Below are 12,597 nucleotides of genomic sequence, written 5' to 3' on the forward strand. Positions count from 1 at the left end.
TCACTCTGAGAATGATCGCACAAAAGAAACAATCAACTGATGTTCAGGCGGTTTATTAACAGTGATATTGTGGGTACAGACTGGTAATCAGCATCACATCAGTACAACAATGATCAATAGAAACAGTTATAAATCGGTAGTGGAATCACTTACACGTATTAAATAATCCTTTGAAAGTGTCCAAATACGATGTTCGATGCACAGACGAATGATCCTTGACGCACGGATGAATGATTCCTCTGACGTAACTCCAGAGGCGCAGGTTACGATAGTCCACGGTATAATGTTCACAGCGAAATGTGCAGAATCCAACGATCACGTCCAGTCGATGCGTTGAATGATGATTCACTTTATAGTGTCCAGCGAGGAATCCAGCCCGTCACAGCTTTGCCGTAGCAATGTCCATTGACATTAAAATATGGAGTCCAATGAAGGCACATTAATTTTCTGCAGGCAAAAATGTCTCCCAAGCCAAGTATCTCCACAAACATAACAGGTCAGCAGGTAACACAGGACTGACTATAACAAGTTGCTTCAGAGCCAGAAGTGACGTAACTCTCAGAGCAGAGGTGTTGGGTACTCTGCCTACTGCAGAATTTCTCTAGCTTATATACTATCTATTCACCCCTTCTAGCACATTCTATAACTCTCTCCAACCTACTAGCCAGTCTAAGTTCCAGGAAACCTGGATGACTCACTGCCTAACTATGTACAAAACATCACTGCCAAGAATAACTACCAATCACATTGGGCTACAGGGACAGTGCCTCACTCAGCCAAATATGTTAGCACTTCCCAGAACTTTCTGGAATGGATGAAATCATTCTAGATTGAGTGAGCTATAATGTATTTCCTGTTACATGCATGTACTGTATAGCTACATTGTATACCACCTAGAAAATTCTCCACTTATCTGGTCAGCCTGTATGTACTATATGTATACCACATAGAATGTTCTCCATTAATCTGGTCCACCTGTGTAGATACACATTAAAACAACCATGCATACAGTAAATCATACATGTACATAACTACTAGTGTGTACATTTGTGACAGGCGGCAAAATGGCAGCATCACAGCTTCATTTGTTTGTACAGCATGATATGGCCAATATGAGATATCCAGATTACTCTATGGAGATCAGTGGTTGTAACCAACATCATCAGGTGACTAGCTGATCAGGTGGAGCAAAAGCAGGAGGGACTACAACTTCCTTAAACACAACCCTCCCATAAGGCAGTTCACAGCTAGCATTGGTCTGTCATGACCTCTGAATCACAGACTTTCCAAAACATAGATTGTCTTTTCATTAGAAGAACAGTTTGAAAACAGCCAAGAACAGGAAGGTGCTGCATGAATAGCTTTACTTCATTTGGTGTGAAAGAGAAAATAAATTTGCCTACAGTTAGGCCTACATTCTAATATGCACCAAGTTCATACATAAACATTCTGTTTCATGACATGAAATATTTGACATGAAATATTATACAAATAATGAATGTTTATGAGTGCAGTGGACAGAATATTTCATGAGGTGAAAGATGAAATGATCCATTCAACGAGGTGCAGCCTGGTTGAGTAGATCAAATATTTCATCTTTCACTGAATGAAATATTCTGTCCATTGCATGAATGAAAAACATTTATTATTTGTTTTATACAATGCCTAAAATAGATCCTTGTCATATGCTTCATTAATTTAGAAACAACAGAGAATATGAGATTGAGAGAGTGTTAACTGAGAGCTTTATGCTAGCATGCTGTTGCACACACACACACTGCAAACGCAAGCGTTTTACACGTGTAGTGTGCCGGGCTCTCGGCGTGTGTGCAATGGAGCAAATCGTATGGATCCAAAATTGCACGGTAAATGGAGCCGCAATTGCAGGGGAGATGACGTCATAGTGAAAAGGGAAGAATGATCAGTGTCAAACAACCAATCAAATGACAAGGATCTATATCGGCATTATATAATCATATGATATGACATGACACATTTCATGAAATTCTTTCTAGTTTTTCAAACATTTCAGCTAAAAATCAATTTCAAGAGATGGTCTACAAAGATCTTCATTTGTATGTGCTCATATTGTATCGCCATCATATTCAATTTAATTCAATTCAAATAATTTTATTTCCATATAAAGTTATACAGGGTAACACATAGAACACTTACTAATGTTATGAGCAAACAATTTCCTCAGAGGGGACGAGCCCCGAGTATACTCCGGCAGGTGTCTGTGGGAAATGTGTGTTGTAGCAAAATCAAAACATCCTCAACGGGTTCTGAAAGGTAGAATTACCCCCAGCCTATACCCAGGGACATGGAACAGCATTTACATGGGGTCTCATTCATAAGCTATCAATATGCCTTTCCTTTACTATAGTAGAACTTTTTAAACCTAAACTGTGGGAGTCACACACATACTCATACAGGGCTAAAAACATTTGGATCGAACTGATTTTGAATCTCTCGATGGAGTGGAAGACAAAATGGAAATAAATTTATTGAATTTGATTGAATTGAATTGAATGCAAGCTTGCGTGAACACAGTACAATCATTTCAATCATAATCATGGTATAAGTTCACTTTCAGCAGATGAGAAAGCTCAAGTCTCTGATAACAATTCTCTTTGAAATCTTCAAGCGATAATAAATCTACAACACAAAGACAGCAACAATAAGAACCTTACAATGAAGCCAGAAAATTGTAAGCACCTGCTAGCTGGATCTAAGTTCACTGCTTCACCTCAATGCCTGTGATTGCTTTTGTGCTTTTCTTGGGGGTGGAGAGATTTCAAGGAATTGAAGTACAGAACTTTGGAAAATGTGTCAAAGTAGGTAATGTGCTCATTTCCTGCTTTTTTTTAAACAGATTGCTTCGGTATTTGAAAAAAAAATTAGGTGCTGGAATACAAGACTAACATCATTCAGCAAAAAGACCAGACAAGTCTAGACAGCAGTCCACATCACAGCTGTTGTGGTGGACAGACAAGAAAGAAAAAAAAAGTAGGCAAAAATGTAAGAGCGGGGCAAAAAGGTTCAGACAAATGAATACATCTTTTGATGCGTAATGCCTGATGGAGTTTCTAAGTGTTAACCAACATGACATCAGCCTCGGGACATTCAATGTAAGTGGTGGGCTGTGTTATTCAGTCTGCAGACACAAGAAACCACAAATGGTGTGCAAGGAACAGCTCCGTACGAGAGACCACTGTCCCAAAAGCTCCCTTTTTTCAGCTGCAATCTTGATTTTCACTCTTTCATCACACGGGGAAAAGAATAGGCAAATTCTGTTTCTTTGTAAGTCCCCAACCTCCCCCCCCCCCCCCCCCCCCCGCTCCATCTAATCATCTATCTAGCAAGCTAGTCGTTCATCAATATACATGTATTGAGTGTGATACAGGCCCTAATGTCTATTCATAACACATATAGATAGACAGATATTATGGGTGTGTATTATATAATAATATCACTGAAAGAATGTAATGAAACATCATTTCCTATCTATCTCTCTCTCACTCTCTACCCCTCTCTTGTGATCTTTCACAGAAATTCAGTTTGCTGTCCAAATGCCTTTAGTTTCTCTTTCAAATGAATTGCATGCAGTCCCAGTGATTCGCCATGTCCATAAAATAGTATCATCCTGTTTTGCATTTCTCTCTATGTCCACTTGTCTACCCTTCACGTGCCAACTCCATCTTCACTTTGATTTTCTACACCATACTAATGCCTATTTGATTACCTTTTTTTTTTTTGTCACGCTATCATAGTTTTGTTTCCTGTCGTGTCATGTCGTCAAGTCATTTTTTCTTCTACAAGTAGTCATATTGCTGTCCCAGTCTTGTCTTGCTTTAATTAGTTTGCTTGCTGTTGTTTTGTGTGTAACTGTTTGTCCGTCTGTCTCTCGGTGGGCCCCCAAACCTTCTGTGCCGCTTTGTTGCTGTTTTCAATCAATCTTCGACCAAATCTAAAATTATCGAAGAAGGGCCCACATTCTACAAGCTCTGTCTTTTTTAGTGGGTCCCTCTGTTTGTTTCACACAATGCATATTGACAATTATTTCACTTTCATTTAATACTTTGTCTTTACCAACTATGGTAATGTATCCTTACTGTAAGTTTTTAATAATTGTTTTCTTAGTGTAAATCTACATGCATCATTTTTGTCACTGAAGAAAGTGAGATTTATGTTTATATGTTATTTCACTGTGGAAAAAAAGTAATAAATTTGAACTGAACTGAACTGAACTGAACCAGTACTGATGTATGTCGTGCTATGCCTGCACAAGAAGCAGTGATGAAGAAGAAGCCATTGAGGTAACCTCCTGCAGCACTTTCTGCGCTTGACTGGCACGGATGTCCAGAAGCTATTAACTGTCAGGGAGCAGAGATTACCTAATCCCCCTAATCCCCCTAATCCCTATTATATCATCTATCCCCTTAATAAGGGATTGTGGAACAGTTAAGCCTCTGCCAAAGTCTATTATACTCTAGAAGAAAGGTCAAGTTTTCAGGGGATTAATCAAAAGCTCTGGAAGTGTTACAGCTATATGTGCATGCTCTGGTCAAAATGGGGGCTTATCCTTCAAACCCTTGACAGTTAGAAATCACAGCTGCCACTAGGTACAATAAACCAAATTCCACTCCAGCTGCAACTTTAGACCCATTGTCTTGTCTGCAACTGTCTAAATTCAGTCTTCCTTGTGCATTCTGTTTGAAAACAAATTTGCAAAGGATCCAAGTCTCCTTGTCAGTATGGCACCTTTTTCCACAGGCCTTGATAGTGTTTTCCACACAGTTGATTAATCCTGATGCTGATTTGATTCTTCTTCTTTCCTTGCATACTCATATAAAAACAAATATGCATCTGTCACTGTACCTAGAAGAAAAGAATATGGGTCAGAATTTTGAACGATGTACAATTGAGCCAAAACAAGGCAAAATTTAAAAAGTAGGAAATTCCCCAAATTATTCATCTTACCTGAAAGAGTATAACTCAAGCTTTAATATGAACCCATTATACTAGGGTTTTCCCAGAGGAACAAGTTTTTATTCACCGCTGAAGTTTACCATGTCCAGAGCTGCGAACGTCCGTGAGGAATAGTACAGCACATACACTTGAATACCATTTATCATAGTTTGCAAAGATCTGATTCAGTTCAAAATCCAAACAAAATATCTTAAGGGACATGTGTACGTGCTTGCAGAATATTAAGCTTGTACTCTTAACCTGTACGTAATGGTAGACAACTGATGATTTAACTATAAAAATTTGTCGTTTTTGTTGAAATATTGCTCTTCCGCTAAACACTTTCTCCACTTTACGCGCATTTTACAGAAACTCAATATTTTGACCTCTTATTTCACTATCCCATACTTCAATCCCCACTCCCAAATAATAACCTACCTTTTTAAGATGTATCTGATCTATGCAGTCTCTATAACCCAACGAACATAGCATAGTTTTCATCACGGAGGTTCGCATGTAGCTCACGGACGTTCGGAACAAACAAGATGCAGCTCTCTTGAGTTGGATACGCATTCTACTCACAACAAACAGCAATTTCATGTCGAGAACAAACTCCTCTGCAAAATCCTGAACAGATATTACCAGTTCTCAATTATATAAGCTTGTTTATCTTCTCATACTGAGGAATCAAAGAAAACAATTTTTCCATCTCTCGTAAATGAACGTACAAACGTATGTGTAATCTCAGTGACATAGTCCATCCTTGAGAACGAATAATCTTTATTAAAATTTCTTTATCATGAAGTAAAGATTCAGGTCCTACATTTGTTATCTAAAGTCTACAATGCAAAATTTGCTTATCAACAAACATGGTCACAGCTAAAATTATGACAAAGAATTAACATAGAAAGACAACAGAAATGTGCTCCGTTATAGAAATATGAAGTTTAGCTGGGGAGGGCAAACAAATACGTTGGGAAGAAATCCCTCTATGTTTGCTCCTTGTGCTACACACAGTTACCGAGGAGAATTTGTATTATTATATGAGTCAGAAATGATAATAGCTGCGATACTGCAAGTTTCGTCATAACAAGACACAATAAGTCCATATTACTGGATGGATGTTTGTGACTTCGATATTATACAATATGGTTTCTTATAACAAACATGTTGTAGAGCGTCATTTCGGAGGCTCGTTATTCATACAGTTTGTCAATACGAAAATTGATAGAGTTCGTATAATTATGAAGCTTTTTTATTCGGTAAATGATAGGAATCTCCCAAGGTTAATCGAAAGGTTTATCAATTGGAACATGAATAATCATGTTCGCTTATCCAAATGTGCTGAAAAAAGTTAACAATTAAAATCCTCCAAATTTCAAAACCTCATAATAACCGTTTTCACCTAAACGAATATCAGGCCCTTTCCACTTTTAGAAGAACGGACCTAAAAATAATGATCCTTAATATTTATTTTTTGGACTAACAAACTTTCGGAATAACAACATTTTTAATAACAAATCTCCTTAATTAACTACAAACTTTTTTTTTTCATTTTCGGAATAACAAACCTTTGGATATCGGAGTAACGAATCTTAGGAAGAGCGAACGTATCAAAGTGCAACCTTAAACCTATTCTTAATCATTACTTTTTTTAACATGTTTTTTCAAAGTAAGCACAAAAGCACAAACAAATTGACGATCTCTCTGTCTCTTAAATGTAAAATGAAAAAAAAAAATCTTGGAAAGAATTACAAATGAACATCGCTTTTCATCGATGAGTATAAAACAACACCATGTAATGATAAGCGGAGGATTTGTTTGTTTTCATTAGACAATAATTATATACTGCATTATTTTTGTTCGCATTTCGATGAATAAAAAACATAAACAAACAAACAAAACTTCTCCAGAGGAATATAGCACAACAGGAGTGCACTGGCAATTCTTTTCTCTGTGTGTTGGAGCTCGAGCCCTTCTCTGTTTCTCAGTCATTTTTATTCAACTGCTTCCACGTCCTTTTGAAACTTTTCCATTTTTTATTCAACACATGCCCATTACAGACTTCTTCCGTCATTATCCTGCATGTGATTACGTAGCACTTTTCGGATTTATTTTGGTTTGTTTTGTTTTGTTTCTGTTTTCTGTTTGGTTGCAGCATGTCCAGGCTATTGAGGGAATGAGAGAAAAATCGTCATGAATAGAAAAATAAGAATGAATTAAGGCATTTAATATCATGACAATTACAGCGAACGTCCGTTATGGAGGCCAAAACTGGATGTGTTCTGTTTGAGACGGCAGCTACCATACTCAAAAGATAGACACTTGGCGCACCTGTCACTAAAAAGTGGCACTGATCCTCTTTCTCCTTCTATGTAATCCATTGACTTATTCTACCAACGAACATCCGTGACCAAAACGTTTTCCTTTTGTTATTACAAATAAATTGATTGCTGAACATTATTCACTTTTGGGTATGAGCGGCTCGGTGATTTGGTAATATTTTCAACTAACATTAACTTTATGTGCAGTGATATATTTGTAATTATCAGAAATGTCCTTTCTCGGACAGAACGTCTGTGAGCGAAATTTTCAGAACCTGTAACAGTACAAATTGTCTCTAGATCCTCATGAGAAAGAAATTGAAATGCACATTAATTACAGATTACGCAAAATTCCATTTTCCTATAACTTTGTTTTTAGTGCTTAGCTGTTTTTGTATAATTAGAGGGAAAACAAGCGTAAAATTTTGAGTATATTTACAATTGTTTGTTCATCATGATCACATAACGTCTTAAAAATTCTGAAACTACTGCTCTAAACTCATTTTCTACTTTGTAAAACTTTATTTGTCGCTAATCGAGCCAAAGTTTTAAAGAATACAGGACACTTTCGGAACAAGTTATCCCTATCGAAGGGGTTGCATACGTCATGGACGTTCGCTGGAATTGTCACGGACGTTCGTTCTACTGATAGGGTCATGTTCCTGGACGGATAACTAATCGGCAGAGAGTACCTAGCCTTCCTAACTCTTTCAAAAATTTGAAAAGGTATTGTCAATGCAAATTATAAGAAATTTGACATCCTTACAACATATGTATTGCTCAGAGGGGGATCAGGAGGTGAATTTTCAGAGAAAATATTAATTATTTGCTTGGTTTTCGGTGAATTGCATGGTCCAAAAACTGCGGACAAGCCTCAGTCCGCTCCAAAAATAACATACAGCTCCTTGGCTAGAGAGCCAAAGGTAAAATGCACCTTCGTCATCAAAGCAAGATGGTGTCCCACTCGAAAACGTTTTAATCATCACGGACGTTCTTTTTTTCTCGGAGGTTCGTCTAAAAATATAATTTCGGTTCCTATTTGACAAAGGATGGACAGAAACTCAAAACAAACATATTATCGTGTGGCTAGATCTTAGTTGATTACGACTCAGAACAATATCATCAATAGCGTTTAATGAGATACGATCTTTATTAGAAAATAGCGGAAGCACGTCCGTGACGAAAACTGAGTATAATTTTGCATAAAAGAATATTGCGTCCCATGTACAGCCAGCAGACGTACAATTTTTGCAGGATATGTTCATTAGGTGGAACACCAAATTTTCGTATACATTACAGTTGGGACAACAAAGTAGAATTTGCAGCAGTGATAGAAATAAAAGCACCACGGACGTTCGTCTGTTTAGGACTTTGATATTTCAATTGTTCTCTGTGAGTTTATACCTGCTCATAAAGTTCTTATAATTTTGTGGTTCATACCCATGATATGTCAGATCCAGAACATGGTCAGATATTAGATGCCACGTACGCTTAAAAATGCACATCATTAGTTTGAGAAACAAAAATTATTGTGAAAATAGCGTTTTTACCGTATTTTTGCTCTTTAAGTCCTTGTCAAATGAAAAATATCAGGCAAAAGTCAACCAAACCATATATTTCCTGAAAGGAAATTTACCAGTCTTTGAGATGACATGAAAAAATCTGGTTTCTTAGATCATCCTGGCATGTTCTAAGGGAAAGAATGTCATAAGGTGCGAAAATTGGCAATTGTACATCGTTCAAAATTCTCACCCATATATGCACAACCCTAGACCAAACTACACCATTAAGAGGCACTCCAGTGGGCTCTGGGCTGTGACATTCTGTACAATGACCCTAAGCTCACCCTATAGAACACCCCTCCTTACTCAACATTCTTGTCACTATCAACTCAAATATTGGCAAAGAAGAGATAGGCCGTATCGACTGCCAGATAAGCCTTTTTGATAGAAAATCATCTTTCTTCTTTGGGCAGTTATTTTACTGGCAAAGCTAACTCTGAAAGACTTCATTCCCTGTGGGAAAAGGAAGAAGAAGAAAGAAAAGGAGAAATTGGCAATGACTTTCAAACTTTCCTGTTTCTATCTTGGATTAACACCAGCTGATGTTATTTGGTCAGACAGTACATTGAATGTTCAACGACTTGAGTTCCTATGGCTGCCAAAATTAGTAGTATAAATACAAGGAAATCCTCTGAACTTTGATGCTTTTTACCACTTAGATTAACATCCTGAACAGATAGGCAGTCCACCTGAGGTACAATGTAGCTATGTTTTATGAGGCAAATAGTTTAATCATTAAAGATCCTGTTTAACTTTTGGGAGCAGTGATTTAGAAAATGTTCAAGATATGCATATGTGTAGGTCAGTTGTATCACAAGACATCCTACCATATTTTTCCTTGTTTTTGCAGTAAATCCTGAAATATATGCAGATACATGTACCACTATTTTTCTCATTAAACCATAACTGTATATGGTTTAGTCTGGAAACATTTTTATCATAACTATTGTTCACAGTTTTATTACCAATACTTAACATCGATTCTACAGATTCAAATTTTTACAGTGGTTGTTTCTATCCCTAACTCACATTATAGAACTATTTTAAAGCACTAATGCTTGGTTTTTGTTTCATCTGCAAATGGTAAATTATGCCTTTAACTTTCAAGAAATTTATCCAGTAGCAAATACAGACATGAGTTTCTTTCTACCGTATCTCCTTAAATCATGTTGTTGTTGTTTTTTTTTAAATCTGTGGATGGTCTTTTATAGCACAATCCATTATAATATATTTCGGTCCTTCAGTTCATTTTCTCTCTGCAGAGCTGCCAACTTTTGTAAATGCCTTTCAGTACTTTAATGGCTGAAGATCAGTAATTTGTACCTTTTTTGAGCGAAAATCAGTAATCCTAAACAGTGTAATGGAATATATCACAGACAATGATTTCTAAAATCAGTAATTTGCTTGCAACCTTCAGTATTCTTCTCCAATTTCAGTAGAAATTACTGAAAATCAGTGCTAGTTGGCAGCTCTGTATCTGTATCTTTCTCTCCCCCTCTCTCCCTCTCTCTCTCGCTCTTTCCCTCTTCTCCTCTCCCCATCCTTTTCCATTATTTAGGGTTTATATCTTTCTCTCTTTCTCTTTCCTAATCACTCCTTTCAATTTTCAAGTTTGCTTGCTCTTTTACTTTCTTCTAATCAATGGTAAATCATGAAGCTCCTTTTCTCAAATCATAATAATTCTATCACTTCCTTTCCTATAGTCAGGGCTGCACACTAACCCATAATTTCTACTGGTCCGACCTCTCGACTGCTACTACAGTAGATAGCAAGTTTTTCTATATTTTACTGGTCTGAACCTCAAAATTTACTGGCAGTGATCTTTTTTCAAATCGCCCCTACAATGCAGTTGTTTTTATACAGGTCATGTCGGACCAGTAAATTTGGCAATTCCTGCAAAGTTACTGGCCCGTCAGTGATTGTTACCAGTCTGGCCGGGACCATTGGATTGGTGCCAGTGTAAGAGTTGCTATAGTTCCTGATACCAGTAGCTTGCAAGTTGTGAAAGTACTAGTACTCTGTAGACTAGAATATAGGCCTACTTGGTGTTCTCCTTAGCAAAACTTTCTTCTATACAAACACAAATTGGCAAAACTGAAAAGAGAGCTCTATAACCATCTGGGCATTACTAAATTCATTATTAAATCAAGCCTACAAGGTCGAGCCTTTTCAACGGGAGTTCTGCAGTAATAATGGCTCTACACAGTCCATCAGGCACCCTTTCAAGCAAAATGTGATCGATGGAAATTAACCATAACCAGGGGCAGGGCTTACTTGATATCATTTGCATCAATTTCAGGTCATAGGCCTACAAGCAGGCTAACATTGAGCTTGCAGGCCCAATGATATTAATCATTTAAATAACATGCTGATAAGTGAACAATTGTGTTCAATATGCATTATCAGAGATGATTGTCATAAACTGCATGGGCAATCAAGACAGTGAAAGGATTGCCCATGCCCCCAAAACTCTACTGAATGTAAGAGTGTTTATAAATACTGGTCTTTTATAGCTAGCAGCTCCTATCCTCCTCCTAGCTCCTCCTCCTCCTACTCCTCCTCCTCCTACTTCTACTACTATACTACTTTACTACTACTACTACTACTACTACTACTACTACTACTACTACTACTATTACTACTACTACTACTACTACTACTGAGTACAACTACAACAACTACCAGTTATTATTAAATTATGATATAATGTACTACTAGCTCTAGTACTACTTGGTACTTATTCCGGCAGCTATATCCACAGAAAAGAACAAAGGAAAATCCATTGAGCAGTCGGGGGAAAGAATGAGGAAACGAGATATTAATCCCTTTACAACCACTAGATCTATGCGCACGTGCGCTTTCGAACAAACACAGAGCGAAGGCTGGGAAAGAAAGGGACGATTGATTCCCGTGTTGCGTGATTGCACTCGCAATGGAGAGTTTTTCTCACGGAAAGTGAAACAAAAAGGAAAAAACAAAACAAAACCAACAAAAATCACGGTCGAGCACGCAAAGTCCCGAGTCGTAATGTGCACGACCGCCTAAGAATACTCACGTTGCCCCGCCAGTTTCATCTTTTCTTGTTATAGACATAGCTCTAACCGTTACGTCAGTAACCAGGGTACGTGTATCTCACCATTACTGCGGAGAAAGAGGATGAATTTCATATACGCAAAATCATACTCACGGTTTAGCAGCAGAAGTTGGTTCTTACGTCCCAGCAGTTAGACGTTAAAATGTAAGAGCATGCATCGCTGTGAAATGGCCTCATCTCGCACGGACGATACGATACGACACATTTGGTTGTAGGGAGGCTGAAGGTTTTCCCGGGATTCGGAAAAAATAGATGACGGCGGCTGATGCCCGTCCGCGCGCTTGCTTGCTGGGAGAGAAATCGGCACGATCGAGAAGCCGGTGGCACGGAACCAGCTGATTACCAATAACAACGACCTTAGTCTGTATCCTGAACCGCACTTGATATAAAAAGTACCAGCACCTATTATCAAACACCTCCCCAAAAACATCACCCTCTGCGTGTTACCGTGGCTCACACAGTCATTCATATAGTACATAATTGTCCACTTCACCACGAATTTCGATATTGTGAACCGAGTGTTTGTTATCTTCTGCTCATTATGTCTCTGTATCTAGACTAGACAGCGCGATCGCGGTCAACAAACTTTCAGCCTGTTTTTTCTTCGGCCGTAGTCGTCCTTGGGAGACTGCAGTCACAAAGGGTC

General features: G+C 37.9%; 1 protein-coding gene across 1 annotated transcript in view; it reads right to left on the reverse strand.

The window, feature by feature from the left end:
* LOC139728369 (ATP-binding cassette subfamily G member 4-like) overlaps positions 1 to 12,178 on the reverse strand; it is a 120,271-nt gene extending 108,093 nt beyond the window's left edge. The window contains 1 exon segment of the mRNA XM_071639313.1: positions 12,045 to 12,178. The gene's annotated coding sequence lies outside the window, so the exon portion shown is untranslated.
* Positions 12,179 to 12,597: the final 419 nt, after the last annotated feature.

The sequence above is a fragment of the Diadema antillarum genome, unplaced genomic scaffold (assembly GCF_040938485.1).
Source record: "Diadema antillarum isolate AM-2024a unplaced genomic scaffold, OU_Dant_1.0 seq00000175_RagTag, whole genome shotgun sequence".
NCBI lineage: Eukaryota > Metazoa > Echinodermata > Echinoidea > Diadematoida > Diadematidae > Diadema > Diadema antillarum.